General features: G+C 41.8%; 2 protein-coding genes across 2 annotated transcripts in view; one reads left to right on the top strand and one right to left on the bottom strand.

Annotated features, from left to right (window-relative positions):
• RSPH14 (radial spoke head 14 homolog) overlaps positions 1–26,165 on the bottom strand; it is a 272,302-nt gene that overhangs the window by 90,966 nt on the left and 155,171 nt on the right. The window lies entirely within an intron of this gene.
• GNAZ (G protein subunit alpha z) overlaps positions 1–26,165 on the top strand; it is a 187,136-nt gene that overhangs the window by 35,870 nt on the left and 125,101 nt on the right. The window lies entirely within an intron of this gene.

Raw genomic sequence — 26,165 nt, 5'->3', positions numbered from 1 at the left:
GATGCCCCCCCACAGCACAGAGAGCCTGACAATGACCAACACCAGTGGCCAACAACACCCGTGCCCCCCAGAGAGAGCCTTCCACTAACACCAACCCCCCTTCCCCCCAGAAACAGAGAGAAAGACACTCACCTTCACAGCTCCGGACATCCCTGGGAATGAGAGTCGGGGTCTGCATACACCATCAAGCAGACCGCAGCCTCTTTCAGATCCCACCTGAATCCCATGCTGCATATGTCCCTTCTTCCTGGGGAGGGTGCTGCCCCCCTGAAAAATGCCTCTCTAGGCACATGCCTTGGTAAATACGCCCTTGGTCACAGAGACTAGAAGGGTAAAGTAAATGCACAGCCTGTTAGGGGTCACATGACTTTGCTGTTAGGGTAATACCAATGGGTAGGGCTTTCAGTTGTCTTTTAGCGTTTAACATAAAGGGAGTCACCAAGGCGCATCACAAAATAGGAATGACTAGACAAATGAAGGAAGACTCGGGGGTCTGAGAGGGGTTTTGAAGGGCTGGAATGGTCTAACAGGCTGTGGTTCTAACAGTTTGTCATGACGTGGTTGAGTGTATTTATTTTGGACACAGTAGGGGAAAATTGAAGTAAAATTTGTTGCACAATCTGTCTCACTGCTCATATTGTCTTGCTGTGTGACAAATTTGATAAATATGCTTCTTCTCTCACTTGATGCATGTATGGTTTTGTTTTAAATGGCAGTGCTGGTTAATTGAAAATATCTGTATGTAACCCAGGTGCTGGATAAATGGTAAGACTGTATTCACACAGTTGTGCACGTTATATGCTTGAATGTTTATTCTAGGTGTGTGCACAGAGTGGGCCAGTGTTCCTGGGCACACCCTAATCACCCTATGTGCATTAGCATTACTGCTCTGTGTGCCGGCGGGAAGATGGGAAAGATCTCTCTCTTACTGGTTCTGCCATAAAAGAGGCACTCTCTTTCACTGTGCTGGCAGGGAGATCATTGTGTTGGGGCCATGTATATGTAGACACACACACGTGTGTTTGAGCTTTAGGGTGCACACCCTGATGCAATAGGCTGTGCACACCTATGATGTTTATTTATAAGTTGTTAATTGTCAAATAACAAGGTATGAAAAAACTGTACTTACGAGTGAAAGACAATAGAATAACAGTAAGACAAGCCTTTCAACACTATAAGAATCAAATATCTACTGTACAGCAAGCATGTTAGACTTATGCAATCCTTATCAACTGGGTCAGCAAACGTATTGTTCATAATGGATTCATACAAAGAATATTCTAATGAGATCATCCAAAGGTTGTTTAACATGTCCAACCTTTGAAAGCTCCAATATTAACTTGCAGAAGGTCAGCAAGAAGAACAATGAAACAACTGAAGAAATACACAGGAAAGATAATTAACAAGGACATAGGTGTGCACAGCCTTTAGCATTAGGGTGTGCACACCAAAGCTCAAACACGCATGCATGTGTATATACAGTAGTACTGGAAAAACAAAAGAACTTAGTATAGACTTTAGGAAGAAGAAAACTGTTTTAGTTCCCACTATATATAAATGCTGATTGTGTGGGGTTGGTTTCTTCTTTTAAATTTCAAGGTGTTGACATCTCCCGGAGAATTTATCTTGGTCAATTAATATGACTGCAGTTATTAAACAAATAACTGCAATAATTATGCTCCCTGAGAGTACTTAGGAAAATGGCTTTAGGAGTAAAACTATTGGTGAACTTTTATTGTTTATCTATTAACCTCCCTGGCAGTATGATTATTTCAGATTTTTGGTGCTGAAAGCGGTACCATTATTTTGCATGGAAATATGTATTTTTTTATTGTAGGCTGTAATTTTTAGGAATAACTCACTGAAATCTGTCCGAACAAGAGTCTATTAAACATCCCAGGTATGATAAAATTTGAAACACAAAATCATAAATTATAATTTAATAAATAATCATAAAAAATAATAATATAATAATAATACATTTAATTCAATAATATAATCAAACCGAAAACACTGAAATTTGAAATAGAGCGCCAAGTTCGCACATTGCTGAGCAAAGTCACAAAATCGTTTTCAGTGTCTGATGATGAATTTCCCCACGAATCATTATCACTCAATTCTGCAAGTGGTTCTGATTTACTATCGCTGTTCTCTAGCTGATCTAAACCCGTTTTTGACCTAAAGGGACACTTTTTGGACGCCATGGACATTTCTCAGTTTCCAGGCAGAAAGAACAGACAAAATGCAGACAGATCACAGGACAAAGCACTAGGGACAATATGTATGTGAAATGGGTTGAAACAGCAATAATTTACTATGTAAAATTTGTTTGGAAAAAAATGACATTTTTTAAAATTTTAAAATTTCCCGCCGCCGGTGGCGCCCGTACGTCCCGACGTCACAGGGACCGGAACACAGAAGCCGGATGCCGGCATCGGCCGGAGGAGATGACCAGGGACGCTGCAGGGGACGCATCGCAGGAGCGAAGGACAAGGTAAGCTCTGCAGGGAATCCCTATGCAGCGCCGCATGGTAAGCCCGAGTGTAGCTCGGGGTTACCGCTTTTGGTACAGACATTTTACCCCAAGCTACACTCGGGAATACCACCAGGGAGTTTAAGATTGTGCTGGTGTACTGTATTTTTTGGTGTGGTACACTAGTCATCAGCCCTTCAGAAAGGCATTAATACCACACAAAAAAAAGCATAGGATGTGAACTTCCCCGCTGTCTTCAGATAGCAGAAAGTTGTGAAGAATTTTTTTCATCCAGGTCATTTATGTGAATTGATGCCATTGGGTCAGGGTGCAGACAAATAGATTTGGAGACAGTTTTTTGAGGGCTATAAATGCCCTTAATGTAAAATTGAAATCAATTTTGGGTTGGTTTGTGTTGGTGAAGGGTTTTGTGCAATCGTGGAAGGTAAAATTCCATTACAGTTTAATTCTATTTTTTTAGGTATTGTGAATGTTTTCAACATATACAGGTGCATCTCAATAAATTAGAATTTCAACAAAAAGTTAACCTATTTCAGATATTCAATTCAAAAACTGAAGCTCATATAATATACACAGAGAGATATATTTCAAGCATTTCTTTTAATTATGATGATTATGGCTATTGTTGCTGGGGGAGTCTTATGTTGCTGGGGGTCAATTGTTCCTAATAGTGATCTACTGTTGAGGGATTGTTGCTGGCTGCTGGAGGGTCTATTGATGCTGGCTGCTGGGAGATCTGTTGTGGCTGGTAGGGGTCTATTGTTGCTGGTGTGGTATGTTGTTGCAGGAGTCCATTTTTCCTGGAGGGGGTCTATTGTTGGGGGGGGGGCTATTATTGCTGGATGGAGTCTATTGTTGCTAGCTGCAAGGGTCTATTTTTCTGCTCTTCTTGTTATCATTACACATTACATACAAACTACTTAGCACCACAAAATTATACTTTGTTCTGTATTCTTTAGAAGGGGCAGTACTGGGAGGTGAGTAGGGGGTGGAACCAGGGGATGGTGCTCAGAGTTTGTTAGGGGTGGAGACAAGGGGTGGGGGGGTTCCTGCACCTGTTCTCTGAGAAAAAAAGCCCTGATAAAAACAAAAGGGTCTTTGTGAATAAAGTGGAGCAAAAATTGATGTGTTGCCTATAAAAATCAGATTTAATGCAATTTTCATTTTCCAACCTAGGCTTGAAAAACAATAGCTGGAACGCAGTAGCTAGGAACTTTTATTTTGTACTTCAGCAAAGCATACAGTACGGTAAAGAAAATGACGAATTTCAGTGTAAAAAAGACATATGGCAATGGAGTTCAGGGGAACATACATGTACATAAACCACAATTTAGCCAAAACATCAAAGCACAATGGTTGCTTTTTAATATAAGGCTGAATTGTACTCCAAGGAAAGGCTTCCTGACCCTATGGATTTACTAAAATTAGAGAGTGTAAAAGCTCTTCATAGTGACCAATCAGCTTCCAGGTTTTATTGTCAAAGCTTAATTGAACAATTTGAAGTTAGAAGCTGATTGGCTACCATGCACAGCTGCACCAGATTTTGTACAATTCAGTTTTAGGAAATCAACCTCTATGTATTCCATATGTAGGTAAAGATCCAGTGAAACATCACTTAAGCTGAAAGGGCATATCTTCCAAAAATTGTGTAGGGGTCTAAGGTGACCCCAAAACTTAGAAGAAGAGAATAGAGAGCAGAGGAAAGGAAAGCCAGAGAGAAAAGAAAAAAAATTAAGACAGAAAAAAGGAGATGGAGGGATAGAGACTGGAGTCTACAGAAAGGACTAAGAGCAGGTCCATAAGGACATGAGTGTGCCAAGTATGACATCTACTGAGGTGTGGCCTGTTTGATCAGGGTGGTTAGATGTGTGGCATAGTCCTGTGAGTATTGAAAATATCGCCAATAATAGCACATTTTATGAAACTGCTCATCTTTACATTTCAGGGCCGCCGTCAGGTGTTCCATATCATTAACCTCCCTGGCGGTATTCCCGAGTGTAGCTCGGGGTAAAGTTTCAGTTCCACAAGCGGTAACCCCGAGCTACACTCGGGCTTACCATGCTGTGCTGCTCCGTGATCCCTCGAGTACTTACCTTGTCTTGCGCTCCCGCGATGTCCCTCCTGCAGTGTCCCCGGCAATGTAATCCGGCGGATGCCGGCATCTGGGTTCCGTCCCCTGCGAGCGTGGGGACGTACGGGGGACGGAACGGCTGGAAATTTAAAAATGACAAAAAGTGGCATTCACTAAAATCACATAGTAAAACATTACTGTATCAAACCATTTCACATACATTTTGTCCCTAGTGCTTTGTCCTGTGCCCTGCCTGCATTTTGTCTGTTCTTTCTGCCTGGAAACTGAGAAATGTCCATGGCGTCCAAAAAGCGTCCCTTTAGGTCAAAAGCGGTTTTAGACCAGCTAGAGAACAGCGATAGTAAATCAGAACTACTTGCAGAATTGAGTGATGATTCGTGGGGAAATTTGTCATCAGACACTGAAAACAATTTTGCGACTTTGCTCAGTGATGTTTGAACTTGGTGCTTTATTTAAAATGTCAGTGTTTTTGGTTTGATTATATTGTTGAATTAAAATTATTAATATTATATTATTATTTTTTATGATTATTTATTAAATTATAATTTATGATTTCGTGTTTCAAGTTTTATCCTACCTGGGATGTTTACTAGACTCTGTTCGGACAGATTTCAGTGAGTTATTCCTAAAAATTACAGGCCTACAATAAAAAAAATACATATTTCCATGCAAAAAAATGTACCGCTTTGAGCACAGAAATATGGACATAATCAGACCGCTAGGGAGGTTAATCTTGTTTACCACAACTATCCAATGACCAACTGTCAGTGGGTCTGCGCTTCTCCATTTTTGCGGGATACATACCTTGGCGGCATTGAGTAAGTGAATCACGAGAGATCTCTTGTATCTTCATCTCGAGAGTTAGGTATTGTGTAATAAAAACATTTCAGGGATAGCTCACAAAGATATATCCGTGAGCTTACAGATCAGCCATCATATTTTTCCCCAAAAGGGACATATGCGGGGGCACGTTGTGTAGTAGAGTACCAGTGTACTATTGGCATCTCCAACATAAAGGTGAGACTGAGAGGAATGTCTTATGAAGAAGAGTAGCCATCCTATACCAGCATCTATACAGTTTATATCCTGCCTCTTGATATCTTCTAGAGAGGGAGGACCAATGGGTGAAGAAGAGAACTCGGTCCCTCTGATTATCTGTCAGGGTCCTATCCAGTTCCCACCCACTTCTGTAGAAAGGGGGGACATAATCCTCACGAGGGTTGTTTAGGTGAACAAATCAGAAGTGGAAGCGAGTACCTGTCAAAGATAGGCACCTGCTCTCTGAAAAAAAGTTCACAACATGTGGAGGCGGGGGAAGGAGAATGAGCGGAACTTTCCTTTTCAAGTGAAATTCCACTTTACAAATAAGATTGAAAGTGATATCCGATAACTGCAAGAAAACTACCTTTTGATCTTGTCATAAATATTATGAGCTTCTAGCTCCCTGTCTTCTCTTGCTGTGCTGCACTGCAAGTGTCATCTGATCAGATCTGCCCAGTGTGCACTACAGAACACCTTACCCCTCTTTTATGTCGATAAGTAGAGGGAGAGGTACTTTGAAACCCAAATCAGGAGCAGCCAGCACTGCTTCTATATACTCACACTTTATTAGATACACCTGTTCCATTGCTTGGTAACACTAATCAGCCAATCACATGGCAGCAACTCAATGCATTTAGGCATCTAGACATGGTGAAGACGACTTGCTGAAGTTCAAACTGAGCATCAGAATGGGGAAGAAAGGGAATTTTAAGTGACTCTGAACGTCGTTTGGTTATTGGTCCCAGACGGGCCGGTCTGAGTATTTAAATAACTGCTGATCTACTGAGATTCTCACGCACAACCATCTCTAGGGTTTACAGAGAATGGTCCGAAAAAGAGAAAATATCCAGTGAGTGGCAGTTGTGTAGATGAAAATGTCTTGTTGATGTCAGAGGTCAGAGGAGAATGGGCAGACTGGTTCAGATGTCAGATGGTAGGGTCAGAATTTGTCGAAAACAACATGCAAGCATGGATCCATCCTGCCTTCTATAAACGGTTCAGGTTGGTGGTGTAACAGTGTGGGGGACATTTTCTTGGCACTAGCAAGGTGGACCTAATAAAGTGGCCAGTTAGTGTAGATACAGTACAGTGAGGAGTAAGTGTTGTCACTCTAGAACAGAGGTCTCCAAACTATGGCCCTCCAGGTGTTGAGGAACTGCAAGTCCCATGAGGCCTCTGCAAGACTCTGACAGCCACAGGCAAGACTCCCAGAGGCATGATGAGACTTGTAGTACTTCAACAGCTGGAGGGCCATAGTTTGGAGACCCCTGCTCTAGAACAAGAAATGTGTTACTGGCAGGATCACCAGGAGACAAAAAAGGATAAGAGTGTGGAAAAAGTAAAGTGCAAGATATAAATTTTTTATATTTTTTGTTCTTCGGTTTAAATACCCTGTAAGAAAAAAAACAAAAAACAGCGTATGTATACACTTATGTTCCATCAGCATTTGAACTATGCACACAAAGAAAGCAAGGATGTGGTCTTTCATGTTTTGTCCGAGTGTAAAATGAAAGATGACAGAGATTTAGGTCAACGAGCTTGAATGACATTTGCATGCATGAAGGGCGACTATACTGAATCTTTTCGACCAACAGATTAATAGAATCATAGAATATCATCTTCTAAAGCTTCCCTGCAGTGAGCAGAATAAAAGAAAGTACACTGTCTGACAGGTAGCCATGAACAAAAGAGACTACATCCTGATAACTAGAAGTCAGTCTGCCCTACAGCTGCACAAATCTGTCTGCCTTGTCAGCTGATTCCAACTGATAAATAATTTTACATGATATCAGCATGTCTGTGGAAAGTTTCATAATGTTCATTTTTCGAATGACTCGGATGTGCAGCTTTATAGGCACTTGGTTCTGTGCTTTACCCCTTGCTTCCAAACATGGTAATGTAAATTAAAAAAAAAAATAAAGATTTTGTTTCACGGGCTAAATTCCACTTTGCGCACCATAACAGTTTTGCCAACGTTGCTTGCGAAGACAGCCCAGATTAAAACCCACTGTGATTCCAACTGGGGCAGTACAGTGGCTAAATGGTCAGCACTTCTGCCTGGCAGTACTAGGGTTGTTGGTTCCAATCCCAACCACAGCACCACCTGACTGGAGTTTGCATGTTCTCCCTGTGCCTGCGTGGGTTTCCTCCGGGTACTCTGGTTTCCTCCCACACTCCAAAACATGCTGGTAGGTGAATTGGATCCTGTCTAAATTGGCCCTAGTATGTGTATGTATGAATGCAAGTTAGGGATCTTAGATTGTACGCTCCTTGAGGGTCAGGGACTGATGTGAATGTACAATATATATGTAAAGCGCTGTGTAAATTGAAGGCGCTATATAAGTACCTGTAATAATAATAAAAGCTCTAGGGGAAGATTCCTCTGTGGGTATATAGGATCTAGTAGGCCAACAGTGAAAGAGCACATGAGGTCTGCTTTTACGTATTTCTGTTACTTACATGTCCTTGCTATAATCTTGCAAGCATGTATATCCTGGAAAGTGTCTGCTCTTATACTGAATGTTTCAGTAACAGCTAGGACAAACACTGTCCTTCTTGTTCTTTGCCATTGTTTATACACTTCCCTATTCATCTTTCATCAGCCACTGAAAGTGTATTTCCATCTAGCAGCAACTGGGTTAAACTTGACATAGTGCTCACATAACAAAACTGGATAATTATGCATATTTGAAGAAAATAACTTGCATTCACGTGGTACATTTTTATTAGACGTATCCCAAGCCTGTAAAAGTGCAGGGATTTCTGACTTGTTTATTATAAAGAAGTCTTACATTTAAAAAAAAAATTTTTTATTGAAAGCAATTCTAAGGCCTCGTTCATACCATATGTGCAGAAAAACTGATGGAAACTGATGCGCAGATTTCACTTGCAGAGACATCAGTTTACATCAGTTTTCATGCGCGCTTCAATGAGTTTTATACATGTTGCAGATTCCTGAGCTGAAAAAATCTGCACGTGACACTAGTGTTGTAATGTGAACAGGACACGTAGAGAACAATTGATTTTGTTGTGCCTTTGCAGAGCACGTGCAGAAAAAATGATGCATCTGCACCATGGTGTGAGCAAGCCCTAAAGGTTGTAATTTAAAGAAAAAAAATAATTGACATTTTATACTTACCTGCTCTGTGCAATGGTTTTGCATAGAGCAGTTCTGTAACGGAACCGACCCAGACTGCGCTTGAGTACTTCCGTTACAATACCGCTTCCCTGTCTGAACACCGACAACAGTCAGCACAGCCGACCATACAAGACTAGACGACACCAGTCTTGAAGTGTACCAGGAGGTAGACTAGTTTATTTGAACACAAATACAAGATATATACACTCGGGGGACAAATTCCCCCTCCCTGCATAATGTCACAGGGCGGGGACAATCCACATTTAGTAACAAGAGACACACTTCAAACTTCACACCAACAGACAGTCCCATCAGGAGGGAGGGCTGCTGGAGACACCCCCCCCCCCCCACTAAGCTAATACACATAAACACATACATCCCATAATAGTTTGCTCCCAAGCAAGACACACAATAGAACAATGGGATGCAACCACATGACATTAAACAATCAACAACCCCCACACAGTATTAGGACAGATCACCCTGTACACCTAACAGGCACAGGGTGATTTACACATAAGAGGGATATAGGGAGCTGAGACAGGGGTCTCCCCACCTCTCCAAAGTAAGCTGGGTTCCATGGGCCCCCCACCCAAAGTGACTCCCATCACAAGTTCCAATCCTCTTCCTTTTGGGTCCCTCGCTAAAGCAGGCCATACATCGAGTCGAATTCCAAACGATTTTTCGATCGAAAATCGAAAACATCATTCATTCTGTAATCCTATGGTGCCACCAATGATTTTGAAAATTGGTAGTTTTTCACGAATTTTCCAGCATGCCCGATAAACAAAATGGGGAGGAACCATAAAAATCGTGCCAATGCCCCACTAACAGCGAAATTCGGCCGATTATTCTTAGGTCCGATTTTCCAATGAAAAATCATTTGAAAATCGACCCATGTATGGCTGTCCTAATGGTCCTGGCTCCTCCCCCTAGCCGAGTGCCCCCGTAGCAAGCATCTTGCTATAGGGGCATGCGAGCTGGATCTTTCAAGCTGGACATTGTCAAATCACACACAGTGCGTAGCTTGGTCCCACCCCCCGTCAATGGCTTCTGCTGCTGCGTGAGGCAGTGATGTGAGAAGGACCTGAGAGAGCCGCACCCAGGGGAGCTGCACCCAGAGGGTTTTTTTTACCTTCGTGCATAGAATGCACGAAGGTAAAAAAACCTTCTGCCTTTAGAACCACTTTAAAGTATCAAAATCCAAAACAAAAATGTTATATATTGCAGTTTAGCAATCCCTAAATGCGGTGGCTACATTTTTTGTTTTTTTTTAAGATTTTTTATTTTATTTTGACCTGGTAATTCAGCCAGTAACACTTCTATCCTAGGGTAGGTACATTCACACCTCCACCATATCTATGGAAGAATGTGTCCAGAGTCCAACAACATTTAATATCCTCTATTTTTGGAATTTTTCATGAAGCTCCTCCACTGACTGTGGACTTCCATCTTTATGAGAAAAAAGGAACGGCCCCTTCAGCGACATATAACCTTAAAATGTTTGGATAAAATATGGGAAACAGCTGCTAAATCGTCCAAATGTGTGGTATATAAGGAGAACATATATAAGATATGAATGTTTTGGTATAAAACCCCTGATCAAGTACATGCTTGTAATCCACAGTGATCACAGAACTGCTGAAAATGCCAACAGGGTAAAGGTACATTGTTTTGTATTTTTTGGCTATGCCCCCCATATTCAACCCCTCTGGGCCCCAGTTTCCTTACTCCTACAACAGGTCCTGCATGTTTCCTTCCCTGCAGATCCCATGAAATTTCTCTTAGGCCTCTCATTTATTGGTATATCCAATAAGCTCACTGCTCATATTGTTAAAAGCAGGCCATAGACTTCTATCATCCCATTGGTTATCCAATAAGGCCCCCTCTCAGATTCGTTTAATGGAAACTATTGCCAACATTCAAAAGGATGGAACACCTCACAGTCCAAGCCCAGGGGTCATTGAAACTGTTTAAAGTGTTTGTATAGGTTCAGATTTTTTTATTTTAAATAACAAACATGTCATACCTGCTCTGTGCAGTAGTTTTGCACAGAGCAGCCCGATCCTCCTCAGGTCCCCCCGCAATAGCTTTTGGCTCCTCCCCCATGCCGAGTGCCCCAAAAGCAAACTGCTTGCTCTGGGGGCACTCATACATGCTCAGTCCTGAGCTGCCTGTGTGTGTTTATAAGCCATAACCACTTTAAGAATGTATGGGCACCCTGGCACAGCTCTCCCTATGGTCTCCTGCCTCCATCCGAAATGTTTTCAGAATAATGCTTAAACCCTCTTGTTGATTACAGTCAGAATATTTTTGGACTGCTCTTTGGTGTGTACCTTTCTTTTGTTTAGTTCATTATTTAGCTTACATAATCATTATCTGTTATTTGAGATTGTGCTTCAATTCAATCTACAAACCCATTCTTGTTTAATAAAGTCCCTTTTAAGACCTGTAAGACCTCAACGTGAGTTTAGGAGCTTACGCTGTTTTTTTGCCAAAGCCCCCAAACTCAACCTAACAAAAGTCTATGTGTCACACATGTGCACACATAGGCTTTTACCTGAGTTTAGGAGCAGGAGAGTTTAGGGGCATTCAGGAGAGGAACGTTTTGGCCAAAACTCGGCAAAAACACGTGGTAACGTGGCAACGTTTAGTGCTTGGGTGTTTATTCATTTCAATGGCAAGCGCTAAACGTGGCAAAAATGCAGTACTGCTTTTTTGTGCCGCGTTTAGCATTTTTCAGCTGTCAGGAGAGTTTAATTTATGAATGGCCAGATGGCGTAATAGTGAAATAGCGGTGAGAATTTGTTATCCCACCTCTTTATTTCCAGCAATGGGTATATTCCTTTGTCATTCTTGTACAAGGACTTTATATGCTGACTTTAAGGTGAATAAGGATCGCTTGTGCTCCCTTTTTTCCTCATTGCTATAAAAATTGTACTCTGTACTGAACTGTTTGTTCTCTATTATCTTTTGAAAATCAATAAAAATACAATTTATATATATCTATGGAAGAGCAACGTAGCCACCCCAGGGCAGCAGCATTGTTAACCTGTGAATAGGGTAGTGTTAGATGGACTTAGTAGATTTAGATGGACATTACATAACTGACTAGCAGATTAAAGCATGACTACAGCTAACGTTTTTTAAAGAGTTCCTTTTGTGCTAGACGTTTTAGCTAAATTAATAAAAGCTGGGCATTGTAAACACTCCTGTGATTGTTAAATGGTTTGTCTCAACCCTCTAACGTATGCTGGACAGCCTAGCCTGTTAAAGGAAGTTGAAAAATATCAGATCTACTGGCAGGATTACATGGTGAAATTAAAGGAAAAAAAGAAAATGAATGAGGCCACCACATCTAAGGATGGGTAAGCTGCATTATATTACATATTGCATGTAGCACATGGTCTTGTTGGAATTTGTCCAGCTGATGCTGGGCAGCATGGTTGAACAGTTTGCTCCCTGCTGTCCAACAATGCTGTTAGGAAGAAGGCGGATATGTGAATGAAAGCCCTGGTCTTTGACAGTAGGGGCCGCTTTGGAGACCAGTGCTGCCACTCACAAGATCACACAGCCTGTAAACATACACAGCCCCGGATAATTGAGCACACAGCCTCACAGACACACAGCCTCACAGAATTGTGTGGTCTTTTACTTTATGTAACAATGTTTAGGGCTATGTGACACAGCCCCGGCCCCAACAACACTGATCGTTCATTCATAAAAGTGAAAGATCACACAGCACTGCGGGGCTGTGTGATTCATTAGCTGGGGCTGTGTGCATGTTCCAGCATTGGTAGACAGATCACAGACAGCCATGGTGCTAAGTAATCTTTTACTATTGTGATCCATTGGCTGGGGCTGTGTGCGTGTTCCAGCATTGGTAGACAGATCACAGACAGCCACGGTGCTAAGTAATCTTTTACTATAGTGATCCATTGGCTGGGGCTGTGTGCGTGTTCCAGAATTGGTAGATACATCACAGACAGCCACGGTGCTAAGTAATCTTTTACTATTGTGATCCATTGGCTGGGGCTGTGTGCGTGTTCCAGAATTGGTAGATACATCACAGACAGCCACGGTGCTAAGTAATCTTTTACTATTGTGATCCATTAGCTGGGGCTGTGTGCGTGTTCCAGAATTGGTAGATACATCACAGACAGCCACGGTGCTCAGTAATCTTTTACTATAGTGATCCATTGGCTGGGGCTGTGTGCGTGTTCCAGAATTGGTAGATACATCACAGACAGCCACGGTGCTAAGTAATCTTTTACTATTTCGATCCATTGGCTGGGGCTGTGTGCGTGTTCCAGAATTGGTAGATACATCACAGACAGCCACAGTGCTAAGTAATCTTTTACTATTATGAATGAATGAGAAGCACTGATTGTTCATTCATAATAGTAAAAGAACAGTCAACTTACAGAGGAGGAAGGGTCTTAAGGCTAGCTGTTCCTCCCCCTACAGAAACGCCATAATTTGGGTTTAAGAATTGGGTGAAGCTGTAGCCAGCAAACAAGGGACTTTTAATCCCCAACCGAGTCACTGATCTGAACAGAACAAAGTGCTAATTACAATTGGCCCCCTTACAATTAATACAATGTATATGTACAGTAGTTAGGTCCTTAAACTACATAGTTGCTGGTAGATCTAAATGACAGCGTATAACAGACTGCACTGTGTGTGACTAACATTGGTGTTTGAAAATTGGATAATGAAAAAGCAGGGTTAAAGTGGTTGTAAAGGCTGAAGGGTTTTTACCTTCATGCATTCTATGGATAAAGGTAAAAAACCTTCCCTGTGCAGCAGTGCCCCCAAGCTCCCTCAATACTTACCTGAGCCTCATCGCAGTCCAGCAATGTGAATGATCCTCGGCTGTCCCTCCTCATTGGCTGAGACAGCAAGTAGGAGCCATCGGCTCCCACTGCTATCTATCATGGACAGTCAGCCAATGAGGAGAGAGAGGGGGTAGGGCCAAGCCACAGCTCCATGTGTGAATGGGCACATGGAGCAGCGGGTGCCCCCATAGCAAGCTGCTTGCTGTGGGGGCACCGGACAGAGAGAGGGGTCAGGAGAGCCTGTGAGGGACCCGAGAAGAGGAGTATCCAGTCTGCTCTGTGAAAAACCACTGCACACAGTAGGTAAGTATAGAAACGTTTGTTATTTAAAAAAATAAATAAATAAATTAACCTTTAGAATCGCTTTAAGTAACCTAGTAAGACTCAAGGCTTCAGTAGATAAAATGAAACATGAGTTATCACTGGTTGCTACTTTTTTTTACACCAAAAATCTGCCCCAGTGTTTTTGGAGAATCTGTGTGGATAATCGTTCTGCTTGTAAGCACTAAAAGTGTGATCTCTATAACTGATCCACTTGTGGTAAGATAACTTACAGTCTAGTACAGGGGTGTCAAACTGGTGGCCCTCCTGCTGTTGTGAAACTACAAGTCCCATCATGCCCCTGCCTTTGGGAATCATGCTTGTACAGTTGCAAGAAAAAGTATGTGAGCCCCTTGGGATTACGTGGAGTTTTGCATGAATTGGGTATAAAATGTGCTCTGAACGTCATCTAAGTCACAACAATAGAAGAACACAGTCTGCTGAACATAATACTACACAAACATTAGATGTTGCCATGGTTTAATTGCATATAACATGTAAACATTCACAGTGCAGGGAGGAAAAAGTATGTGAGGCCCTAGCTTAATGACTTCTCCCAGAGCTAATTGGAGCCAGGAATGAGCCAACCTTGACTCCAATCAGTGTGATGATATTGGATGTGTTGTTGACAGCTGTCCTGCCCTTAAAAAACACACACCTGTTTTGGGTTTACTGGTTTCAAGAAGCACTGTCTGATGTGAACCATGCCTCGCAGAAAAGAGCTCTCAGAAGACCTACGATCAAGAATTGTTGACTTGCATGAAGCTGGAAAGGGTTACAAAAGTATCTCCAAAAGCCTTGATGTTCATGTGTCCATGGTAAGACAGACTGTCTACAAATGGAGAAAGTTTAGCACTGTTGCTACTCTCCCTAGGCGTGGTCGTCCTGTAAAAATGACTGCAAGAGCACAGCGCAGAATGCTGCAAGAGGTAAAGAAGAATCCCAGAGTGTCAGCTAAAGACCTACAGAAATCTCTGGCACATGCTAACATTTTTGTTGCCACATCTACAATAAGGAAAACATTAAACAAGAATGGAGTACATGGGAGGACACCACGGAGGAAGCCATTGCTGTCCAAAAAGAATATTGCAGCACGTTTGAAGTTTGCAAAAGAGCACCTGGATGTTCCACAGCACTACTGGCAAAATATACTGTGGACAGATGAAACCAAGATTGAGTTGTTTGGGAAGAACACACAACACTATGTGTAGAGAAAAAAAGGCACAGCACACCAACATCAAAACCTCATCCCCACTGTAAAACATGGCGGAGGGAGCATCATGGTTTGGGGCTGCTTTGCTACCTCAGAGCCTGGACAGATTGTTATCATTGATGGGAAAATGAATTCCAGAGTTTATCAAGACATTTTGCAGGAAAACGTACGACCATCTGTCCTCCAACTGAAGCTCCGCAGAGGATGGGTGATGCAACAGGACAATGACCCAAAGCATACAAGTAATTCAACAAACCAAAGGCTGCAACAGCACGGAATACGCCTTCTGGAGTGGCCCAGTCAGAGTCCTGACCTCAACCCGATTGAAATGCTGTGGCATGACCTTAAGAGAGCGAGTCACACCAGACATCCCAAGAATATTGCTACACTGAAACAGTTTTGTGAAGAGGAGTGGTCCAAAATTACTCCAGATCGTTGTGGAGGTCTGATCTGCAACTACAGAAAATGTTTGGTTGAGGTTATTGCTGCCAAAGGAGGGTCAACCAGTTATTAAGTCCAAAGGTTCACATACTTTTTCCTCCCTGTACTGTGAATGTTTACATGTTATGTGCAATTAAACCATGGCAACATCTAATGTTTGTGTAGTATTATGTTCAGCAGACTGTGTTCTTCTATTGTTGTGACTTAGATGACGTTCAGAGCACATTTTATGCCCAATTCATGCAAAACTCCACGTAATCCCAAGGGGTTCACATACTTTTTCTTGCAACTGTAACTGTCAATCTAGCAATGCCTCATGGGACTTGTAGTTTGGCAACAGCTGGAGGGCCACTAGTTTGACACCCGTGGTCTAGTAGCTTGGCAGACAATGGCTCAATCCAAATGACATCCTGCAGATCGTAGATCGAAAAATTGTGCAGAGCTTCACAGATGAACATCAGATAGGTCAAAAAATAATTTTGTGTCTAGCTTCAGCGGAATACAGTATATGTGATGAATGGAGACTAAAGCATGAAGAAGAAGGGTGGGACTAACTACATAGAGCATCCCCTAGTTACAGAGTGAGGAAAGGACAAAATTATTTAACCTCTTCACGATGGCCGCACACAAATGTGCAGCCTCCCGGCGTCTGGGCCTAGATGCCGAGCAGCCGCACATTGGCGTTCTATTAAAAAAGGACATATGTGCCTGCGCGTTCCCAGCACACATGTCGGGTACTCACGGAAAGGTCCTCATCTCCTCTTTTGATCGGGACCTTTCCCGATCATGTGACCGCCGTAACGGCGCGTCACAGTGGTCACATGACCCTAAACCCCCTCCCGCCTCCTGGCTTCTGCAACCCTTAAAGGCCCGGGAAGCGCCGGTGTGAAGGGGTTAAAGGCAAACAAACAACAATGCATGTGTAACATTATAATCGTCAACTGACTTTTTTTTTTCAAATGCAGTACTCGAATTAGCTTTCATTGACACACTTGATCTCAGAGCATTCACGAGAGTTGCAGCTTTAAAATCAATATTGAGAGGGCCATCTCATGTGAATGTGGGGGAAGGGACAAGTAAGACAGAAAAAAGAAAAAAGGATGTTTAGTACACGCCTGTCTCAATGAAATGCACTCTCTAAATGTATGTAAAATCTAAAATATCCTGACAAGGCTAGTCTCAAAATACTTTCACATTTTGCATGATTATGATTTTCCCAACACTTTATCTTTGTATTTTGATCTGCCTTGAAGTATTATAACCAAAAAGTGAAAAAAGGGCATCCATTCTTGCATGAATAATTGCCATTTTCCCTGACAAACATCATCCTTTTTTAACAAGCACACAGCCATGTTGCAAACCTTCTGGTTGTAGTGGAACATGTTTTTGAGGAAGCTGGCACAACTTGATTTTGTACTGGAACACGGCCAATTGCATTATCTTTGACGCCTGAAACAGTCAGGACCAGATGAATACTCCCCCACTGTCTCCTAGACATTTCAAAGTGTGCTAACAGAAAATCATAACTTCCATGTACAGGAATGAATGATAAGAAGGACAAAACCATAACCGTCTTCGAAAAAAAAAATATCTAGGTCAACACTGTGTTAGTGACAAGCTTGAGGATGGTCATTTGCCAACCAATGGCAGTTTTCCTGAAATTTGCTACTAAATGCTGCAGCTGAATTCTTAGTTTTTACATAATGATTTTACTGAATGCTTTCAAAACCCAGATGGCTCTAGGTTTTAACAAAAGAAGCACAAGTCCTGATGACCTTGAAATGAGAAAATCTGTCTGCAGACTGCCTGCACTTTTGGGAGCAAGTAAAGTGTGAAGGTAAAAGTGACAGTGTGAAGCAGCTTATCACATTACAGGTCTGCAGGTGCTATACAGGCCATGCACCAGCTGCGGATCATATGAATTTTAAAGAAAATCTAAGAATAGGCTCTATAAAATCCCAGTCCAGCAGTTTAATCTCATACTTACATTTAAACTACGTAAAACTGAAATAAATGATCTTTAAAACTGCATTAGAAATATGTATTCTGCATTCTTCATGTCGTACAATTACCCTAGGTTCACACCTAAGCTTTTTCTGCAGCATTTTGCAGAAAGGCACTACAGTCCATTTAACATGATTTCCTATGGGACACGTTCACACCTCTGCATTTTCCACTGATGCGTTTGGGACTTTTTTGAATGCAAAACTTTGTGTTTTTCGTTCTATAGATTTCAAAGGAAACACTGCAGAAAAGCGTGTAATGCATTTTTGCTGCGTTTTTGCTGTGTTTTTGAAGTGTTTGCATTTTAAATCTGACTAGCAACAAGAAAAAAAAATGGAAAAAAAAACACATTGAAAACATGGCAAAAACGCAATGCAGAAACGGGTCAAACACAAACTGCATAGGTGTGAACCTAGCCTTAAACAGGTTTGTAATACACACTGTATATCTATCTCTCTCTATCTATCTATATATCTAAAATTAAAACACATAAACCGCGCATGGTCATAAACGTGCATATTTTAGACATATCATAAAGCAGTCCCATAATTAGTGTAAAAGAAAGTGCTCGTGCTTGTGTTCAACTTGTATTCAAAATCCTGATTGGTGCTCCATTGTGCTCAACAAAAGTGCCCCACATGGACTGACACTCACCCTCATTCTATGACCATCTATCTCTAGAGTGGTCATTAATGCTTTGCGGGACAATCCCAGTTAGCCAATGGTCCCCGGATTGCACTTCCTGAAGACAATCTTTGATCGAAACTCGTCGAGGTTTGATGACGCAACGTCCGCCAACCCTGTGGAATGCACGCTGCTCCGAGGAGCGATCAGGCCAGCGGCTTCCATCTTTGATTTACAAAAGAAGTTAAGTGAGCGCTAAAAGTCCAATAAGCTGCTGAAACACCAAAAGGCACCAAAAAAACCTCCAAAGCATAAATATAAAGTAAGGTGCAGTGCTAAATATTAGAATCAATATAACCACATATGTAAAACGGTTCCATAAATCAAACACATGAATAAATATATATGAATAAATAAAGTGACTTGTGATAAAGTGCTGAATATATCAAACAAGGTAAAAGTGACTCAGTGGTATTGCATAACTCTGTCACTGTGTGGTGACCAATAGTGCTAAAAAGTGCTAAAATGATGATATATAAATTGTCCAAATATACTGTAGGTGCAGGGAAGATTATTATTATTATTATTATTATTATACAGTATTTATATAGCGCCAAAGGGTTTGCTCAGTGCTGTACAATAGCAAGGGGGACAGAACATGAGACAAAACAGTAACAATACAATACAATACAATACAATACAATACAATACAAGGTTCGAGGGCCCTGCTCTTTCCAGCTTACAATCTGGTAATCTTCAGTTATTGGTGGTCTATCCAGTACTGTGGTGACGTGACCAATGATGTAAAGACTGCACACTCACCAGATGCGCAATCAATAAGTGCATTTAGAGATACTGCTCTCAGTGAATGAACTGGAGGCCCCTTTAAGGTGAATAAGGTCTGATCAGGTATTCCCCCTCACTGCTCACTCCACTCTCAGTAATGGCTCTGTCACTCTTCTCATGTAGCTCTGCGGGTTATTAGAAGCTCACATAGAGCCCAGAAAAGAGGAGGCCAATAGCGTGATACCGTTTGGTAAGGTGTATGTTTATTCCAACATAGATAGCAAGCGTTAGGGAACAGAACAAAAACTACTGACTATATACAAAGATCCAAGATGGCCACCGGGACCCACGTGGTGCCAGCGGCGTGACGTCACGACGCTGTAGCTCCTCACTGACGCGTTTCGTGCTATTGCACATAATCATAGGCACACCCCCTATGATTATGTGCAATAGCACGAAACATGTCAGAGAGGAGCTACAGCGTCGTGACGTCACGCCGCTGGCACCACGTGGGTCCTGGCAGCCATCTTTGATTTACAACAAGGCTGAGTACACCAGGTGCTGGGCTATAGGCATTTTTTTGTGAGTGTATAGTCATATAATTACCCCCAATAAAGGTACCAAGCAATTTTACACTATGGGATGTCCCCTTCTTTTTCTTTATATAAGGTGACACATTTCTTTGCTGCTTGCATTTTTGGAAATTGTTCCTTACATGTCATGGTCCACCTAAGGATAGATGATCACAGGTTAAAGGATCCGGGGACCACTGGGTTACTGGGATTGTCCCGGTAAGCGTTAATGACCACTCTAGAGATAGATGGTCATGGAATGAGGGTGAGTCACTTCCGGAAAGAACTTAATGCAGGGCAATCTTTTAGACCCTGGATGTCTCATTAAAGAGAACCTGTTACCAAAAAATCATCACATAGGAGACTTTTTGTCTCCTGCATTTGTAGGGGCATCTACATATGAAATAGTGTGAGTGAGAGCAATTTTTGTAGCATTTTTCTGGCAGCCCCCCTATAGGGGGCTTTTAAAGCGTCGACGATGGAAAATATAGGGAACTAAAATTTGTCTCCATTTCACGGAAATATAAGGTTTGACATGTTGGGTATCTATTTACTCGGTGCAACCTCATCTTTTATATTTTACCTTTGTGGTAATATTGTGTGATATAAAAAATTGGAACTACCACTATTTTGTTCTCTAGGGTGTCTGCTTTCAGAAAATATAATGTTTTGGGGGTTTGTGTAACCTTCAGGGCTAAATTGATTTTGTAAACATGTGTGCAATAAATTCAGAAATGGCTCTGGCAGCAAAAGGGTTAAAGTAGACATCAGGGCTAGAAATAGCTGCTCCAATCCCCCTTCTAAAACCTATACTAACTACCCTATAGCAGGAAGATGTTTATATACTTCCCTATTCTCAGGGCGCTTCAGTCTGGTCACATGTCATGTCACATACCCGGTCATAGTGCCAACAATTTATGCAGCAATTTTTAGATATATTTTGAACATTCATGTCACATCAGTCCCTGTTCAAAAGGAGCTTACAATCTAAAACTCAAATTCACATACATACTAGGGCCAATTTAGTTAGGAGCCAGTTAACATACCAGCATGTCTTTGGAGTGTGGGAGGAGAACCGCACAAGCACAGGGAGAACATGCAAACTCCAGGCAGGTAGTGGCACAGTTGGGATTGGAACCAACAATTCTGGTGCTACCAGTTGAAACTGTGAACCACTTAGCCAATGTGCTGTAGCTATTTTGTAGCATAGTTAATTCTAGCTCAGACTTGGGGTTTGTCAGAATGTATGAGAAAATAGTTTTTTTTTGTTTTTGTTTGGTCTATCTATAGCAACGTATTCTAATTTGAATTCTCAGAATTCAATTTTCCACTGTGAATCTGACTGGTTATTGTGATGAAACACCAGCTGCCCAAGACAATTCAAGCTGAGTGCTTTCTAAGGCTAAGTTTACACTTACAGCTTTGTTAGCAGGCGTTAGACAGGCGTTTGGGAAGCATTTTTAACCCTCTTCAAACGCCTATGTTGTTCACACTGAAGCGTTAGCGTCACGGCAAAATTGATGCTTCATGTGGAGTCAGGAGGAGTTTAAGCCTCCCATTCAAGTCTATGGTGACGTGCCTCGAACGCCTGGCAGGTGTTTGTGAGGCATTTGCGGAGCGTTAATACCATTAAACTTCATTATAGGCGTTTGTGGTGCGGTTTTAATGCTTGGAAAACGCCTATGAAACATCTCAAAAATGCGCATAGGGCTTTTGGGGAGCGTTTGAGGAGCAATAAAAACGCTTCCCAAATGCCTGTCTAACGCCTGTCAAACACTATATGGGCGTTTGGGAACAGTCAGAAATTAGTCAAGTGTGAACAGGCCCTAATTCCAGGAGTTTACAATTCATATGTCATGTTAGATCAGTCCACATACAATTTGGTGCCACATCCCAAATGTTATCAGTACAGTGTTTCTTCAGAACTCGGCACTGAATGGAATGCAGAGGAGCGTAGTTGACTTTGACTTCGCCTGTGCCCCATATAGTATTGTTTAGACAGATGTGTTCCTGGATGCTTATACTTTGCAACAGTATTTTGCAAAATTTGTTGCTAAAATAAGGATTTATGAGCTAGATGTAAAAATCACTTATTTCTATGCAGTCAATATGTTTCTTGTGGCGGATACATACAAACGTAGGCGACTGTCTTTTTCATTGCTTGGCTATTGATTCCATGATACGATATGACCCTGGGGGTGTGGCATTTAGTCTGTCTCCTTAAGTAATCAATGGTGCTTTCAGCTTACATAATACCCTTCTGTTGAAGATCAATATCTATTGATAAAGATAAATATCCATTGTTCCTTTAGCCATAACATGATATGGGGTAAAGGAAAGGATAACACATGACAAGGAAGAAATGTAAGTAACTCATGCCAAGAACAACCTTTGTGTATCTGCGTTCACGCTATACCTAGTCCATTTGCACAATACACATTTAGTTGTTTCCTGCAATATAAATAAAATATAAATATATATAAATAAATATTATTATTGCTATTATTATTACTGCATCTATATATCTTACGAACCAAGAGGCATTTTCATTATCAATAAATATTATTTCATTTTCATCCTGTATTTTCTATATTTCACTTTATTTCATGCCTTTTTTCTCAACTCATCAAAATCACTTTGTAGCACTTAAAACAGATATAAACCCAGTAACTAAAATCTCATAGATGTTTTTACATGTTAATTTATTTTAAAAAGTTTATTTCAATTTGAAATTTACAGCTTTCATGAAAAGAATACCTGATGATCCTGCTATGAATATTCTTGTTCAGGTACTTGCTGTTATGAGGTGACAACTGTGTCCTAATTGTGCTTGTGCATTGTCATCATGTCACATGCAACTCTCCTGAAGTCTATGAGTGCCTGTGTCAACACCTATTGCATAGGCATAGTTAACTGTTGTCACTATAAAGATGCCAGTGGAGCACAATGACGTGCAGCCAGCTCTGGAGTTAGAGAATGCAGACAGGAAGTGGCTAAAAAAGGTCTCAGGAGGTTTATCACACTGATATAAAATGAAGGGTGAAAAAAGAGCAAAAACAGTATTTAAGAAAAAAAAAAACGCACTGGTTTATGAAACACTGTTTTAGCATTCTAAATGCCTTCCATATATGGTTTAGATCTACTTTCTTTTTTTTTTTCTATTGAAGAACTCAGGAATGATGAAACAGTCTAGTTATATTTGTGCTACAGGAGGTTTGAACATTGCCAAACAGAAAAAAATGTTGAAGGCCAGCCCTGCCATGCCTCAGTTTTTGTACATGTGTTCTAGAAGACAGCAAGCTTTTTCTCAGCTCTGCTAAAAAAAAAGTCTTACTTTATTTTTTGTCCTTATTTTAATTTCTCTTTAATCAAAATACTTGGTACACTGAAGATATTTTTCTCATCAGTCAAGGATACTGCCTGAGCTAGCCTCTACAAAGTAGCTATCGGGACCTGAGTATCCTCATCGACAGCTTTGGAAGTTGTACCTACTGGGCTGGTAAATTGTGGAATGTGACCTTGGGGCACTGGACTTTGCATTGTAGCGCTTTCTAGACCTTTATGTACTGTGTTAACTAGCTGCAAAGCGCTTTCCAGTTCCAGAGCCATGGAACAGCCTCTAGTGTAATCCTGTCTCTAAAGTCTCATTCAGTGAGTAAGGCCAGTCGAGTTGAAGCACGGGTGCTACCTCACAGTTGGCACTGGTAGGCATTATATTTAAATTTCCTTCTGTTTTTACCACTATCTAGGTTTCAGTTGGGGATCTGAAACCACGGGGGAAGCTACCCCAGTTATTTCTAATTCAAGCTCAAAATGCCAATGTCAGAAGAGGCTCCTGCAATTGAGGTCACTGCAATCTCCTGCAATTGACTAAGATGCATGGGGGTTGTTTTAAAACTTACTGATGAAGTGCATATCACGTGCTGTTGTAGGCCTTAGATCTTTGAACCTTGTAGGTCTTAGACCTTAGAACTTCTACAGCTGCACCTGCAGTTTGACAGCTTAAGGACTTCCTTTACACAGAATGGAAACACCCGGAAGGCTTCTGGGCCTATGCCAGAACTTTTCCTGTTTGATAAGGGATTGTTTTCTTTTCTGCCAACTTCTGCAAGTCTCCACATGTCAGAGCCTTATAAATGCCTAGTGCTAGTAACTATTGTTCACCAACAAGTGAGGCTGACCAGCCTAAATCCTCACTAAAGCACTCTGCACCCCCTGGGCTTGTGAATGTTAAAGCCATTATACTCCCTACTCCTTCTCATGTAGGATTCAATGGGCACTAGGAGCTTGCCTCTCTTTCTCTTGATTAACTTCTGTCTTCCCTAGTCTCCCCCTTGGTGTCTGGGAGTCTGGATGTGAGGTAAGATATGCAGGAAGTCCTTATGCATCTAGTGTTCCCTGATTTGAACCCTCAATCTCTTAGGGTCTGTGGAGTGGTTCTTTTTCCCCATCATGGGAGGACTTCTGCCTTAAATCTGTCCTCATGTCTGGAAATCTGTTTTTCCTGGGCAATCAGTACCTGTTTCTCAGGAGATCCCACTGTAAGTATGTCCATTGACCTTGACTTCACTGGACATCACTTTGGAGCTGTGAGGCCAGTTCCAGGAAGGATTGGTAATTCTCCCAGTAACAGAGCAAGTGACCTGCCCCCTGTTCTGGATGATGTTGAGGCTCTTTGGAGGCACTCTTTTTGCCCTTTGGGCCTCTGCATCCTGTAGCCTCCATTCTGGGGACAGGAATTTGTGCACTCAAGTGTGCTTTCTCTCCTGCACAGTAGGAAGAATCTATCATTGGAGGGCTTGGTGTTCCCTTGGAAGGTAAGCAGACAGTTCATGTTGCAACCCTAATGCAGACAGTCACCATGGGAAACAGCATGCATTTCAGGTTCTTCTTGGAATATGGTTATTTGGAGTCAGTACTTCCTCTGTGGCTAATGTGTAGCCTCTAGGGGAAGTCCCTAAAAACAATCTTCCCTACTCCTGTCCTTAATCATCTGATCGTTCTTAGCTCTTTGGATAGGTTTACTGCCCCTTGCTCCATGTCTATGGACACTTTGGTTGATTGGGAGGGTCAGAAGACGTGTAGTTTCATACACTGAATCAGACAGGCAGGTCCTGCAGGGGGGTCCCTGTCAGGTTGTAATGATACTGCTTGGTGTCCTTGTGAACAGGTTTATACTTCCTTCTGTTTTTTCTGGAATGTGGTGGTAGTCTTTCGACTCCAACCTTTTTATGGGGGTTACCCTAATTCCTCTTGTTCTTCAACCTCTGTGACTTACAGTAGTTTCTTTGGGGTTTTCTACAACTCCTAAAATCCTTGACCATTCCCCTTGGGGTATAATGCTAGATAGCTATCTATCTTTATTATCTCGTACAAGATCGTGTGGCTGTCCTAGTCTTTGGAGCCTTCCTTCCCTGAAGCCTAGAGATGGAAGTTTAAGGCTTAGGCTTTTTGTAATTCTCAGACTGGCTGATCTTACTCAGTGGACCTGTTGTCCAATTTTCCCTTAGGGATCTATTTTAAGGCTGATAACCCTCCCAGGGTATCCTTTTCTTAGCCTTATTGTTCCAACCATCCCATTCGGGTAGTTATATTGCCTCACCTGTTTGTGGTTGCTTTAGCTTACAGCTTCTGCTGCTGCAGGCTCAGCGTCCTTTGAAGTAGTAATTCCTTTTGATGAGATTCTTATCCTTTTTTAGCATCCTATTTATCTGCTTTAACCTTATGGGTGACCCTGGTAGTTATCATTTCTCCTGTCTGGTAGAGAAATGCACCTTTTCTGGTTCAGATTTGGATGTTGATTCTTCCATTTGTTGCAGACAGTTCTTGGTTTATCTTACAATATAGATCCATTAGTGGTTGTTACTCACCCCTAAGTTGCACACAGGTCCAAGCTCTCTATGTTTTTTGGTCTTAGATACTGCTTGCATACTAAACTGAGGCATTACTGTTTGAGGTAAGGTTATATGGGGGCTGACCTTCAACATTTTTTTCTTTTTGTCAGGGAGCCAACTTCCTGCATGGGGCACTATAACCCAACTGTTTCAAAATCTCTGTGTCCCTCAATGCTTATTTTTAATCTTTTGTGACACCACTCAATCTTTGCAAGTGCTGTGCCCAATGAAAACATTTTTGCAATGATGAAGCACAAATTGAATCAAAGAGGGTTGGCCTGAAAAGGGGGCTAATAAGCACTTCTGGGCATCAGAAATATACCACATAAAGGAGAACATTTCTGTGGGAGAATGTCCCAGTTGTTTCTTTTTCACTGGGGTAGATTTACTAAAACTAGACTACTCAGAATCTGGTTCAGCTTCTAACATCAGCTTGTTCAATTAAACATTGACGATAATACCTGGAAGCTGGTTGGCTTCTATGCAGAGCTGTACCAGGTGGAATCTCCAAGGTCTCAGCCAGCAGATGGTGCTGTGCATATGCAGCATAGATGGTGAAGTCTGGCAGAGTCTCCAATATGTCTGGGATCAGCACATGTGGCATCTGACGTCATCAAAATGTGACAAATTTCTGAGCCTGTGCAGGACGAGATGAGTCCAGGCATGCTCTTTCATCAGGCAGGGAGGAGCTGGGGGTGAAGGAGCC

This window comes from Staurois parvus, unplaced genomic scaffold (assembly GCF_062004578.1).
Source record: "Staurois parvus isolate SC_StPar_1 unplaced genomic scaffold, SC_StPar_1.0 ptg000704l, whole genome shotgun sequence".
In the NCBI taxonomy this organism is placed as follows: domain Eukaryota; kingdom Metazoa; phylum Chordata; class Amphibia; order Anura; family Ranidae; genus Staurois; species Staurois parvus.
Note: the sequence above shows the minus strand (reverse complement) of the source record. Positions and strands in the feature narration are given on the sequence as shown.